This window comes from Rhinolophus hipposideros (genome assembly GCF_964194185.1).
Source record: "Rhinolophus hipposideros genome assembly, chromosome: 9".
In the NCBI taxonomy this organism is placed as follows: Eukaryota; Metazoa; Chordata; class Mammalia; order Chiroptera; family Rhinolophidae; genus Rhinolophus; species Rhinolophus hipposideros.
The window spans coordinates 23,254,633-23,269,715 of NC_138055.1; the positions used below are offsets into that span (position 1 = coordinate 23,254,633).

General features: G+C 45.1%; 1 protein-coding gene across 1 annotated transcript in view; it reads right to left on the reverse strand.

Moving 5' to 3' along the window:
- ANO2 (anoctamin 2) overlaps window positions 1-15,083 on the reverse strand; it is a 309,723-nt gene that overhangs the window by 231,681 nt on the left and 62,959 nt on the right. The window lies entirely within an intron of this gene.

Below are 15,083 nucleotides of genomic sequence, written 5' to 3' on the forward strand. Positions count from 1 at the left end.
AAACCTCAAATTTTTTCAGAACAAGGACATACAGGGGAAAAAAATGCTCTCTAACATTAATCCAATTAATTTTATCACTAAAGAATGAAAGAGACCAGAAAAAGGAGGAAAAATAGGTAAAAGCCTCATCATTTATGAGAAGCTTCTAAAACTGCTTGTAAAATTAATCACAAGCACTGTGTCCACAGAGAAAGTGGAACAAAATGATAGCGAAATTCCTTCATCAAATAAGTGTTGGAAATCACCTAAAACCCATGCGCCTTCATGGGAAGATGCTAGTGTCCTGGCCAACATGCCATTTACGTTAGGATACCGCCTCTGAGGGGCAGAGTGGGACCCGAGACATAGCGAGTGCACTCTACAGAGACATGTTTGCAGATTCTTATCCCATTTACCCCCCCGAAGACACATGCTACAGAAGAAAGGAGGTTTTTATTGACTTACTCTGCATTTTGTGAAGCAGGATACATGGAAACCAGTACTGAGAAGTCACCAACTCTGTGTGCAGCAAAGGTGCACATAAAAACAGTTGTCCCTTTTGAAAAGCATTCCCCAGTTTCAGCCACAAAGACCAGTTGGTGGTCAATACCCACCAACGCCCTCTGTTCTTGGTTTAGTGCTAAGGTAATAGGGGAAGCCATTTACGCACAGCCTCTGACCATCTACTTTTCCAGTGTGCCAGGCAGAGAAAGAGGTGACAAGGAGAGACTGCTTTCCCCACTGAAGTACACTGAGTATGACTGTGCTCACATACCTTTTTGAAATGATGAATAAAACAAAAAGATATTATAGGATGGTCATAATGCTAGTGAAGACTATTTCTATGATCCTGAAGGGCAGCTCTACAATATACTCAGTAATTCAAATATCTAGAACCTACCTCCACTTTGGGAATGAAAGCTGATGATTTATAAGGGTGGGGAAAAAAACCCAGGATTTCACAAGAAATTGAACTGTGGTATGAAAGTCTTAGATGGTCTAGGGTATACAAATACCTGAAAATAAGAACAGTATACATGATGCTTGTTTACTGACATGTGCTAGGACAGAGCTGGGGAGTTATGTGCTGTAGCTCACAGAATCTTCACAGCTATGCTGGGGAGCAGGTACCATCACCATCTCTATTTTACACTTAAGGTAACCAAGGCAGGAAACTTTTAAGTAATTCATTCAAAGTTACACAGAGAGTGTGATTTAAAAAAATAAAAAGTATTTGAATCCAGGCAGTCTGTGCTCTACCTGATTATTATTTCCTCTCATCAGAGACAGATATGATACTCGTATGTTACCTAGCATAGTTAAAAACCACATCCAAGGGCTGCAATAGGATATAAAGACATGCTTTTTAGACTAACATTAAATCAAAGGATGGATAAGGAATCTATGAGACTGTCCTAAGATAAGACCCTCCACCTTCCACTTGCCAAGTGGACATAGTTACGACAAAACACTAGAAGTGGACTTCAGTGAGAAATCCCAATTTTTATATCTATCTATGGTCGTAATATCCAGGACTACTAGACAGAGTCATCAATCACTTGCTCCTACTTCTAACCATAATTTGAGCTTTTCTAATTTAGTGAAAGTAAAGTATAAGAAAAGAAACCCTCTGCAAAGCTGACCTGCAGCCCAGCTCTCCATCATGACCCCAGAAACGATGTTTTTGGTGAAAATGGCAAACAGTACCATCCGTCTTACAAAGATGAAATCGTGACTATTACTGATTTTAAAATACTTTGTTTGGTTTTACTTTTTATTTGTGATGAGCCCTCTTTTTAAATTTTGTCTAGAATTGGTGGCTCAAGTGTATAATAAATGTCCACTAAGTGGACATTTCAAAGTTTGAGAAAGGGTTGGACAGACCAAGGTCAAATCTCACGACCTTGATGGCAGACCACTAGCTGTCCCCTAATAGCCATTCTCTTTTTCTTCATTTTTCAACTAAGCATATGGCCATCCAGAATGAAGACGATGTCGCCCTTGCAGTTAGGTGTAACCATGAAACTAACTTCTGGCCAATGTGGCATCAGCGGAAGTGTAGTGAAGCAGTTTCTGACCACCTTCTTCAGAGACAGCAAGTAGATGCCTTTTGCCCTTCATCTTCTTCCCTATCCCTGAGCTACTTCCTGGAACATGGATATAAATAAGCATCTTAGACCTGGCGGTCAAAGTCAAGGCCAGAAACAGCTACGTATTAAGAGTCCTAACTCTATAAACTATCATAGCAGCCCTGGGCTGTCTCCTGGATTTTTATGTGAAAGATAAAATTCTACCTTGTTGAGCCACTGGGATTTTTAGATGCCCTATCAATGGCAGCCTAACCTTATAGTAACCAATGCAAAATTGTTTTCAATGTGGGGGCGTTAGTTGTCTCCAGCAAAGCACACTTTTTCTCCATTCTCCTCAAATGGAACTTGTTTCAAATGAAAATAAAAGCTGGAATGCAATTTTGTGGTGCTAACATCTAGCCATCATGTTCCTTTTAGGCCATGTAATGTTGTTGCTCTCTCATAAAAAGGAAAATATGAAAGCTGATGTGAAATATTAGCTGGTGTGACTGGTTATGTCTCCCAAAGAAAAAACAAAACCCCCTGCACAGAACCATCACCAAATGCAGAAGCCCTTTTTACTAACCCAGGAATCTAAAATTGAAGGTTAATATAGTTTAAGCTAATAATAATAAAAAAAACGTTCCTTGTTCTCTAAGCCCAACTGACTTCCATTCTGTCCTATATGTGGCTCCCTTCAAGTATAGCAGAGGAATGGCAAGTTTGGGCTTCCAATTCAAAGAGGGTGAGATTTTAATCCTCGATTTTGCAGCTGTGAGACATTGAGCCAGTCACTTAACCAAATGAGCCTCAGTTTCTTGATCTGAATAAGGAATATAAGAAACATTGCTGGACTATTGTGAGAATTAGAGATAAAATATGTTAAGTCCTTGCTATAGGGCCTGGAAGGTGGGCCATTCAATAGGTGTCAGCCATTATCATGGTGATTAGCTCTACCAAATAGAATGACTGCTTCTTCAGGGACATTATCGGATACCTCTTTTATGTTCCTCAAGCACCTAGAACAGGGCTGGACACACAGTAGGTCCTCACTGAACTCCTGTGATTGACAGAAAAGACTTGGGGAAAAACAGTTCTCATTAGATTAAAATTGTGAATAAGTAATCCTGGTTTGTTTACTGCCTTGAAGTTTTAAAATTATTGACAGGATTTTCAAAATATCTTGCATACCCTAAAGGAATTCACAGGTTTGAAATATAGTGCATCTCCAGAATTTGAGGACAAAATCAAAACACATTGTTTTCTGAAACACAAAATTTACCATAAAATATAAGAGATTAGCCATCAGAGTATATAACCCGTCCCTAAAAGAGATTTTATAAATAAGTAACCGATGTGATTGGAGGGGCTTACAAATATCATCAGACAACCAAAATTGAATTTCATGTAAAAGGAGCTATAACTTATAATTTGGTTCTAGTCATCAGAGGAATGATAACAAGCACGCAAAGATTTCTGTAGGAAAACCCAAGCACATCCATTGGGAGGCTGCAAAAATTCCAGTGGCAAGAAATGTGAGATGTATGACAGGGCAGGAAAATTTCTCCAGCTCCATTGAAATGCCCCACAAAAACTAGGCAACTGCTTTCAGTATGATTCCATTTTCATAAAATGCTACAAATTCTGTTTCTCCAGTTCCTGGGTATCAGGAAGAAGTTACCCAAGAAGCGAGTGTGAATATTCTGGTCAAAGGAAATGAATACTCCTCAACCATAACCGGACCCTTGTCTTTCTCGGTCTCTTCTAAGTTGCGTTGTCAGTTGGTTTCCTAGGCCTGCTCACCACTAAGTAAACCAAGAAGGTTCGCAGAAGCCAAGTCGGATCGCCGTCTTGAATATGTGCCCCGCCTAATCAGCCTGTCTCTCGCTCTCTCCCTTCCTCTCTTCCTCTCTAAAGTTGCCTCAGCAGCAGGCCTGATCACATGCACATTCTCTAAGGCTCCAGCACTTCTCCCCCTCCTCCCTGGACTCCAGCCACACAGCCCTTCTCATTGGTTTCCCACTGCTCCAACCAGCTTCCTACCTCAGCACCTCCTCGCCCAGCCAGCCTCCCACTTCAGAACCTCCTCCCACTCTATTTCCTCCACCGCAAAGTCCTCCCCACGCCCCACATCCGCCAACTCCTAACTGGGTCTCCACTGAAACATTAATTCCTCCGAGAGGCCTTTCCTGAACCCCTTGGAATCCCTTCTTGCCTGCGTAGCTCCTCTCCTTCTCCTTTAGAGCATCAACCACTATCGCAACCATTGTAAGTAGGTGTTGAATGCTTGTCTTCCTGGCTAGACCTTAAGCTCCATGAAGATAAAGAACGTGACTTGATTGCTTTGCCCTCAGCGGCCGCCACAATACCTGGAATTTAGTAAATGCTCAGTAAGTATGTATTGCAACTTCAATACACACATATACCTGGTATATGCTGTTTGGATCCTGTGACTAATTTCTAAAAATTGGCTCCCATAGCCCAGAAAGTAGTTGGTGAGCTTTGACCAACCGAATTTAAATCTAGTTCCCTTTTAAGACAATAATTCTATTATCCGTAAGTGTCACTTCTGAATCTTTACTTATACTAACAACTAAAGTTATTCAAGTTTCTACTTGATCATGAACTGTATGAAGACCTTGCAGATGGGCCTCTCTATAGGAATATTCCCTGGTCCTCAAAGCATTTGCAGATCTGCTCCCTTTCCTAGAGGCGTCATGCATGGGCACAACTTCATTCCAGTGTTCACAAAACACAACCGGAACTAAAGTGCAGCTGGGTATACCTGAAACCTGTCTGCCTTACAGGTTTATAAGAGTGGTGCAGCATTAAGGAGAAGAATCAGGGATGCTCTGGAAAATAAGATATTTCAAATATAAAAGTCTTTGGTATCTTTACTTTCCAAGCGTCAGATTTCCATGATGTTATTCAACATCATGTTGACAGCTCAAAGCAGAGCCATATGCTGGGCACAGTGGATTTTGGAAGAGTGAACTCGTATGGCCAAAGGACTCTGGAGATGAAGAAACCTCCAAATATACCCAACATACCTTTCTCAAGTAACAAATGAAGACCTGCAGCTCAAGAAGCTGAGTTGCTTGGGCATGGACATACAGCCAATGAGTAGCAGAACCAGGAATGGAATCCATGTCTCCTGACACCAGGGTTCATCCCAGAATGCCTGTGAGGGACAGTATCACACGGCCCTGAGGGCTCCCAACCCATCCGAGGGCAGCCTGAAGTCCCTCCCTTCACAAGAGATTAGGTAGATGATGGATGGAGGAACGGCAATGGGAGGGGCGATTCACGCCCCCAGCCACCTCTTCAGGCCCTCCGCAGGGACCAGAGGACACACGCTCCTCCTGGTGAGATTACCCTTATTGTTTATGTCCTGCTGTTGTTATCCAAAGATTGCATATGGCTTCACAAGACCACGACCTCCCTCTAGAGAAACAAGAATGAATGGGAGGCAGCCCCAGCCAAACACTGGAAACTGATACTCCACAGCCTTCTTCCCACACAGTCCTGCCAAGCCCCCTCCACGCTGACCCCAGACGCCTGAGTGTACTCTGGTCCAGGCCCTGCTGTGAGCCGAGAACATCAGCTGCAGCACATTGTGGCCCAGGAATAGGGCTGCCCGAGGAAGGGTGGAGGGGTGAGCTTTATATGATGGAGAGGGGCAGAGCAGGGACAGACTCCTCTAAGACATCAGCAAGCCAGGTCCTCTTGGATCAGCAAGGACCAATGTGCTGTCCCACAGAGAGCAGGAGAGAAACCCCCAGGGACTCCCAAGCTCTCAGATCACGCTCTCGGCTGGAGGAGGTCTACCAGGTGGTGCTCAGGTTGCGGCCAGGGACCATGCGCAACACTAAGGAGGAGAGTGGGGTGTACCTTTGAGAGTTTTGACATGAGAGCAAGAAATGAGATGGTCCTCACAACTTCTCCATTGGCGGAACACCATGGCCTGCCTGTGCCATCAGTGAAAGCAAAGTCTTAACTTCCCTTCAGCGATCAGGAACTTCCAACCTATGACTGGGAGCGGGCTCTGCTTGGACCTCCCAGACACACAGTGACTTGGAATTAAGCACAGGGAGGAACGTCCTGACTGGAGGAGGAAAGAAAAAAACTTGCTTTCCTGGGAGGCCCTGGATGAGAGCCAGGGAATATCCTCTCCAACACTCTCCTCCCCAGGCTAAGGTGAGAATGGGTCAGTGATCAGCAATGGTGGAGGGCAGGAACAAATGCTCGCTGAACTCTATCCCAGAGACCCCAAAACACCAGCAGCATGACTCCTCTCATAGAAAAGGCTTCACCGAGTCCCCAACCAAAGTTGGGGAGAACCCTGCCAGGGTCCTATGTAAATGAAAACTCAGTCACTCTTGGCATATTTTTTTTCCAAAGCAAAGAGCCATCACCAAAGTTCCTGGAAGGGGAGGGCATTCCCGGCTGGGAGGATCCCTTAGGGCAGCTACCAAAATAGGCAGGGGCCCAAAAGAGATTTTCTCTGGACCTGCTACCACTGTCTCTACTCTATGCATGGCATATCATTGCACTCCAGACAGGAGCCACCCAGAAAACCTCTGCTCAAAGCCCGGGTGAAGATGAAGTCGTGAGAGGAACACAGGAGCCAGACCTTCTCACACACCCAGAGCTGAGAGAACCTGCTCCCCACCTCACCCCTGAGCTTCAGTGGCCCCCAAGGGCAGCACAGTACCCTGGAAAAAGCACAATATGGGGAGTGAGCAACAGAGTGGGATTATGTGTCCTCTGGGCTTCATTCTACTTTAAAAGTCCCACAGAGGAAATGGGGAATACTCATCACCATGTAGGTAGGAGAGATGGTGGGAAAGCCCTGGGTACTAGGGCCTGAGGACTTGGTCTTGGGCCCCAGCTCTGCCACTTACCAGCTGTACTATTTTTGACAAGTCATCAAAGCTCTTGAAACTTAGGGTCCTGTAAAAATGATTGTAATGCTTCATAATAATACCACCTGTAGGAGAGAAGGATGGACTTTACAAAGGGACACGTGAAATCTTTTGGGGGTGGAAGATATGTTCATTATCTTGATTATGATGATGGCTTCCCAGGTGTGTACAGATGTCAAAACTCAACAGATTAGATACTTTAAATATGTGCAGTTTATTACACATCAATTATACCTCAATAAGGCTAGGGGGGAAAGATTTGCAAAAATGTAAAACAATGCCACACTTCTCTCAATTCTTTTATTTTGAAAAATATCATTATTTTTCATTAAAATGGCATTTATGTTAAATAAACATGTTGTTTATTTAACAGTTATATGTTTTTAGTTTTTAATTAGCTAATAAATTTTCAAAAATTAATAATTCCATGATACCTCAGAGTCAAATAAGATTATATACATAAAAGTATTTTGCAAACTACAAAGTATATATGAAAGGATTGTATTAAGAGCAAGCTCATAGGCAGCCACAGCCAAATCTTGACCTTGGCACTGAAAGTGCAGGGCATGTCCCTGTACCTTGGACCATGAAACACATGTCCTCGACCTCTATGGGGATCCTATCATGCTTCTCGGAGAAAAATCATAGCTGAGCCATAGCTCCTGGCATGTACAATACCAAGTAAGGTTAAAGATAATAGAGAATGTTTCCATTTGGAATTTAAAATGCAGAAAGTAAAAGGCTAAACAGCATCTAGGAGCCAGAGAGCAAATTTCGACCCAAAATGAGGATAAAAATCCATGAACCCTGAAGATGTTGGCAGAAAGGACAAGACCGCTCCCAAAACTAAGGGAGGCTAGGGAGCTGACGAGGCTTCGGGCACACAGGCCCAGCCCAAAATGGAGGGGAAAAGGTCACAGATAAACCATGAGGAAAGACCAGAGGAAAATGCTGCCCTTTCCAAGCTGTCACAGTAAAACTATTTTGGACAGTGGACATCCAGCAAGTGGAATCAGATGCTGCAGAATGCAAACTCTCCACAATGTGCGAGCTTCCCATTCGCCCCCAAGAGGACACTGTGAGCCTGTCAGTGCCCAGAGGAACGGAAGGCAGATGCAGAGTGGTGGGCAAAAGGTCCCCCATTGAGTGGTTGATAGATACTTGGACCAAGGATGATCAGTTGGTCCTGAATGGGCTGGGACGGTCCCAGTTTACATCTTTGCCTCATCATCCTATCCAGTTTAGCATTTTAGCATTATCAAAACTGTCCCAGATTGGACAATAAATCGTAGAGTTTCCTGCGGATCAGCAATAATCACCACTGATAATCAAAAGCCATCAAATGTTTGGGCAGGAATGTCCAGTATCTCCTTCCTGACCTTCATTCCTTTGATAAATGACCCACTCAGAGAAAAGCATTTCCAGGCATTTAAAAACTCATCATATTACCTCTAAAAGTGCCCATATCTCTAATGTCCCTCCTAACTCAAAACTTACGTGATTTTTTTTCCTTTTCTCCTCAAGACACTTCTATAAAACCTTCGTGCTATCAGTAATTAACTCCCCACCACCACAGATGAACTTTGGCCTTCTCTTAGCGATGACATGCCTCTCCTCTAAGGATATTCCCTACTATTTCCTATGATTCACTCATCCCAACATATTTCAATTCAACAAGTATTTACTGGGGAACAACTGTGTATCAGCAATGTGCTAAGAGTTAAGGGTATACAGAAGACATATAAGCCATCGTAACATCACATGGCTTTCACCTTCTTTGGAAACTAGATAAACGAAATCTAACACACAAGACAGATGAGTAACATCATGACTGGGGTGATTAATGTTCAAATGGATTGGGCGACTAATGAATGCTCATTTGTTTGTTGTCTCCCCTTTCACTCATCAATAATTGCCAGATTATGCTCTGAGAGAAATATTCCTCCTAGCTCTCAGTCATGTTTTCAGTAGAATCGACCCCACTAACTCCGGGGTAGGCCCAATTACCTTGAACCAATCAGCATATCCATCCCCCTGGCCGAAACAATTGGTTCTGAAATATGTTTGTAATGCAGTGAAAACCAGTAAGATATAAGGAAATGTTGGCCAGAGTTTCTGGAGAAAGCAGCTTTCTCTTTCTGCCAGAACTCTAGGGAGAATAGTGGCAGTCAATCTGCTCCATAAAGGGAAGGCCTGGGTCAGCCAAGGGACCATTGAATAAATAGTGGATTAAGTGGACCCTGAAAAAGACTGAGCAGAAAGATGAAGAAAAAGAGTCCTTGGGGACATCATTTGAGCTGCTGGATCAAGCCTCACCAGACCTACTTTTGGGCTTCTGATTGCATGAGCTTATAAATTCCCTTTGTTGTTTAAGCCAGTCTGAGTTGGGTTTTCTGTAATGCAACCAAGAGTTCTCATTGATATAAGACACTAGTGGAAGAGCTGACTGCAGGCTAGAGGAGCCAGAGATGATGCGATGGGGAGGGAACTTGAGTTGAACTTTGAACATTGTGTGATGGGATTTACATATGCAAAACGGGGTATGGGTGGCACGAAGAGAAGGAGTAGGATGAGCAAAGGTACAAGAAGGGATAAGTGCAGTATGTGGAAACGAGCCTGCTGGAAGCCGAGTGGAAGCTGAGGGAGCCAGAGGGCTGAGACGTGGCCTGTGCTGACCAATCTGCCCATTAGGTTGCTGTTGTCCATGACCTTCACCGCAGTGATCTCGATGGGTCAACCCTGTATGTTCACCCAGATTCTATGTATCTTCAACCCAAGATAAAAAAATGACAAGAGTCCCCCTTGTCAGAAACCCTGAGAGAATGCCTTTCCCCTTTCGCAGTGGAGCTCAAGTTGGGAACTTCTTCCCATTCTCCAGTGAAATTAAGAAATGCAATAAATGGACAGTGACCATCCATCTGCTCTGGGGTTGGTCTGGGCTGTGGTCAACAGAAAAAAGGAGCAAGCCCCCCATGTGCCACTGAGACCTTCTCCAGGTTAGAGGAGGCAGGTTTCTTAAAGGCTCTTCCTTCTAGGGGCCATTAATCCTTCATAACAGAGAGCTCCTATCAGGAGGCAGGGTTGACTTTGAACACGAACAAAGAAGTTTAAAAACCTTCTACAACATTAGTTACAAAGAACTTGAGCTAAAGAACCCTTTCTTCTCCCCCAGTATTTCAGGGGACTACCCTCGTTGAGCTCCGGAGGGCCAACGTACCACCTGCTCAGCCCCCCTTTGTCTCTGAGACAAAGGGTGGTTATGCAAACCACCCTTCGGAAATGGGTGGGAGCTTCGGATTGTCACAATGATAAGGGAGCACCACAACCATTTAGTAGGAGGACTACCAAACATGTTTCAACGAATGTACTGCAAAGTCCCACAAAAGGAAAAATTATCCTTCCTGAAATGTATAGTACGCCATCCAGAATCACTGCCTTAGGACTCAGGGAGCTGAAGTGCAAACCGCTGTGCTGCCCACAAATCTATGAGACCTGACATAAAAGCCAGCGCTAGCGAGGACCACACCAGTCCTCTACTCCCCCACCGGACGCAGACTTGAGAGATACTAAGGTAGAGCTTAGAGAAACTGGTTTATGAGTAAAGGCTGGTAGGTTAGCTAACATCTAGACCTAAATCCGATATTGACAAGCTGATCAGACGCACTCCGGAAAAGACTCATCACTATAATGATAAGAAAGAATAGAGGAGTCCGTTATTTTGTGGGCTTCCAAAACCGTCCAGAATCAGCCCATCTGTCAAGAGTGCTATGAAAACAATCCATTAGCCTAGAGTGGTTTGGGGGCCAAGGGATGAAGTTAATGGCGTCTCTGAGAAGTAAGGTACATGAAAGGAAGAACTCCGAGAGACTTGGCTTAAAAATCCCAGCTCTGCCATTTACTCCCTGTGTGATCATGGATACATTATGTACTCTCTCTGCGACTGTTTCCTCTTTGGTAAAATATTATAATAATCCCGAAACAACAGTGACCTCACAGACTGCTTGTGAAGATCAGCAACAATGTAAGATGTCCAGCACGATGCCTGGCACATAGTAGGTGCTCAATGCTAATAATAATTGGATTCTGGAGATGATGTCTCTGGCCAGAGGAATTTGAATTGAGGGGATTTGTGCAATCCAGTTTCCAGCATCCTCCCTTTTTTCCCAGAAAAACCTGGCTCCTGGGGCATTTTTTCCCCTATATGAGGCGAGAGCCCGGTTTGGAACATGTCCCGTCTACGCAGCCAAAACAGGCTTTTCCACAGCCCTGACCCTGTCACACACACCATTGTCAAGCGGGTCCTGCCTGAGACCACCGTCCCTCCCCATAGCCTCTAGTCTGGAAGAAAGGGGCTCATCAACCATGCTAATTAAATCTGCAGATGATAACAAACTGGGCGGTGCTGCGAACAGCAGCAGAGAGGATGGGGAAATAAATGAGAAGGGACCTGGGGAGTTTAGAAAATATGGGACAGGAAATAACAAAATGAGATTCAATGCAGAAGCATGCAAGTAACTCCAACTGGGGGGAATAATCAGAAACATAGACACTGGTGGAGAGAGGGAGCTGGAAAAAGGCTGAGGAGATGAGGGCTTGGGGTAGGGTAGATGGCAGGTGGCAAGTGATACAACAGCAGCAAGAGGTGAGCAACAAGAAGGCGTCAAGACTCCTAGAGGTGAGACCAGGTGGAGGATAGGCTGGCCATCGCGGAGCTGGGGCCCCAGGTCCCTTCCGGCAGGGGCAGGCACCCTTGTACAAGGCTCACTTCCAAAGGGATCCTCCAGTCAGGCTCCAGCTCAAGTCCCACCTTCCTCAAGAAGCCCTTCCAGACTCCTAAAGCATGCTACCAGTCTCCTCACTTGTCACTCATCTGTGACATGCAGCACTGCCTTTGACTGACTGTGGGCATGGTTTCCAGTCTGACTCCTTTAGCTCCAGGGGGACAAAGACTCAGCACTGCCACTCACTGGGTCCTCCCAGCAGCACCACAGTGATAACCCTGGTAGGTTTTCAACAAAAAGAAGGATTGATATCATCTCAAATAACAGGACCAAGAGAAGAATTTCTCCCTCAAAGCTCTCATGAGTCAAGAACGTATCTGTGGCTTCTCCATCTTTATCTCTAGGCCCTCGATGCAGGTGCAGGCCTCCTGTAAGGTGTCTCTGAATCAAATGGATGATGTCTATTTAAGCCCTATTCAGACCAGCACACACACCACAGGTCGCTCAGAGTCCAGGGGAAAAGAAGATGAATAATGAGTGTGGGGAACACAAGCAGGCGTGTGCCCCCTGATGTGAGGATGAGTCTTCTGATTGATGCGGGGAGTGGCTGCTCCACCAGTGGTCTCCCTGAGGCACCTGCCCCCTTTCAGCTGGAAACTTCATAATCAATAACAGTTGGGAGAATAAGGTAAAACTCATTCTCGGGGAATTTGGGTAAGGCTCACTGGCCCTGGAGAGAAATTTAACTGTTGCTGGGGCCATTGTCAAGACAAGTTCCTGCAAAAAAGGCGAGAGCCCCTCATCACGCCAAGAATACCACAGTTCTCACTAAACATGTGTGTTCTAAGGGATGAAAGAAGCAAATACCAGAAACTTGCTTTGAGGCACAGCCTACTTTGGCATCAGGGACAATAGGAGGGGAAAGTAAAAAGCCAAACGGGCTGGAAAATCTCCCTCAGGGCCAGTGGATGAAGGTATTTTTAGTGTCTTCTATGCAAAGCAGTTTCCTTATATCCCAAGCCAACAGGACCCTCCACTGCTCTGAGAGTTCTCCGGAGAAAGAAAACCCAAGGTCTTTCCTGCTCATCTATGCCCACACTATTCTAGCATTGCTCGGTCCCCTAGGGCTGTGGAAAAGACAAGGGACAAGCTGATAAGGCACAGAGACCCAGGTCCTGGAGCCAGCTCTGCACTTCCCAACTGTGGTACCTTCGGAATGTCACACCTGAGCCTCCCTGGGCCCCTGCCTCCTGCTTACCTATAAAATGATAGAGTTGAACTCTGAAGATCCCCTCACACTGAAAGATCCTTTGATTTCATGAAGGGCGGGAGTTCTCTTAGCACTTCAGCCTGAAGAACTGGCCTTTCAGTCATTCTATGACAAATGGAATTTGATAGGCTGCAAAGCTCCCAGCCTCCTGGGAAAATGCAGGAGTGAGCTAGAGCACCGCGTCACAGAGACTTTCACCATCTAGACAGAACTGTATTTCTTCATGTCTTCTTTCCCCAAGGCTCCCATCTCTGTTCTCATATCCTAAAACTTGCAAAGACCAAAGGTCCTAGTCAGGGTAAGGGCACTGCTCTGCTGGATGAGAAACGCAGCAGGTACCAGCCAAGAAGGGTAAATACTGAACTCTCGTACTTATCCTAACCAAGGGGGCGCATGCAGTTGTGCAGGTCATGCACTGAGAAACGTCACGTTAAGGAGGTACCAACCATAGAGAAAACATCTTAGAGTTGTATGTTTACTACGATGGTGGTCTGGCAGATGGCAGTAAAGCGTCTTGATCTAACAAAATCATCAAATTAAGATGATTTTCCAAAAACGGAAGTAAAGCATCTTGAGGAATGGAGCCCTGTTTCTAATCTGTGCCATATGACACAAGATACCATATGCTCTAGCTGGGGCCCCAATCATAAACCTGGATACTGACCCACAGGAAAACAACGAGAGAGAGAGAGAGAGAGAGAGAGAGAGAGAGAGAGAGAGAGAGAGAGATTTTAGGTACCTTCAGACAATGAACTACACAGTTCTCACCCTGGCAGGGCCTATAAACTCCTCATCCTCACCCCCTCTCTTTCATCCCTTTTATTGGGTCTTATTTATTTATACCAATATATCGATGTCACTTATAGTAGCCTTGTTGTCCATCCCAGGTTACCAAATATAGAGAAAAGAAAAGTCCCCCCAGTACAAACAATACCGTCACTGAAGGAAGTAACCAAGATGTGCTCCTGCCATGTGCACACCCATGGGCAGTGTTTCTCACACCTGTTCACATTGACTGCTCACAATGGCCTCATGAAGGATGTCATCTCTTCCATTCTATGGACCAGTGCTCGGAGTGGGTAAGCAGAGGCCAAGGTCATACAGATGGAATTGTAAGGCTGTCAGGTTCCAGAGCCTGTTTCTTTCATGATACCATACCTCCTCCCAGGACCATGGCCCTGGGAAAGGGACCATGGCCCTGGAAAGGGACTCGTCCAGAGCCCTGATAGGGCTGGCCTTTTTTGTGGGCAGAAATGAAGGTCTAGGTAGCGTGATTTTTTTAAAAATTGAGATATAGTTCAATACCATAAAACCTACCCTTCTGAAGTGTACTATCCAGTTGTTTTTAGTATACTCACGAAGTGGTGCAACCATCACCTAGGAGGTATGATGGAGCCTTTTCAAAAAGGTCCCTGGGCCTACATCATCCTCTCCTCCATCAGCCTCTTGGTGGGCCTAATGTCTGCTATAAGTCACTGCTGGGATAAATCATTCAAAGCCCCTTTCACAGTTCAGCTAGGTGGGATCAAATCTTCATCAGCCTTTAATGCCCCCAAAAGGTTGCTTTGTCACAGACAAGCTAGTCATTTGGTAGTCCCTGAGTGAGAGAACTTGAGGTTAGACTATGAGCTTCTTGAGAGCATCTCACGGCCTTCCTTAGCAGGACAGGATGTGGGTTCAATGACAGGTAAGCCAGGATGAGGGAATGCCTGGGACACAGACCCTTCAGAGCAAGACAGAGGCAGCTAGAGGGTCCTATGGAGCACTCTCAGAAACAACTGGGTACCAGGAGAGGGAGAACCGAAAACTTATTTTATTCCTAGCTCATTTACCTGGATCTGATTAAAGCTGGCAGACATCCGAAGACTAGTTTCTGGACTGCTTCTCTTGGATGAAGGATAAATTAAAAGAGCTTAGAAGACTGTACATCTCCAGCTTTCTCTGGTCTCAGAAATATTCATGAAGCTTCCTGAGCATGTCCTGTGTGCAAGGTCTGTAAAGGATTCTAAGTGGGATATGCTGGGCTTTCCAGTCAGGGCCACAGTGGTTCTCTTTCTGGGCCAGGACTTAAGAGACCTGGACTCTTCCACTACCCACTGGTAGGTTCTGGAATTCCTCC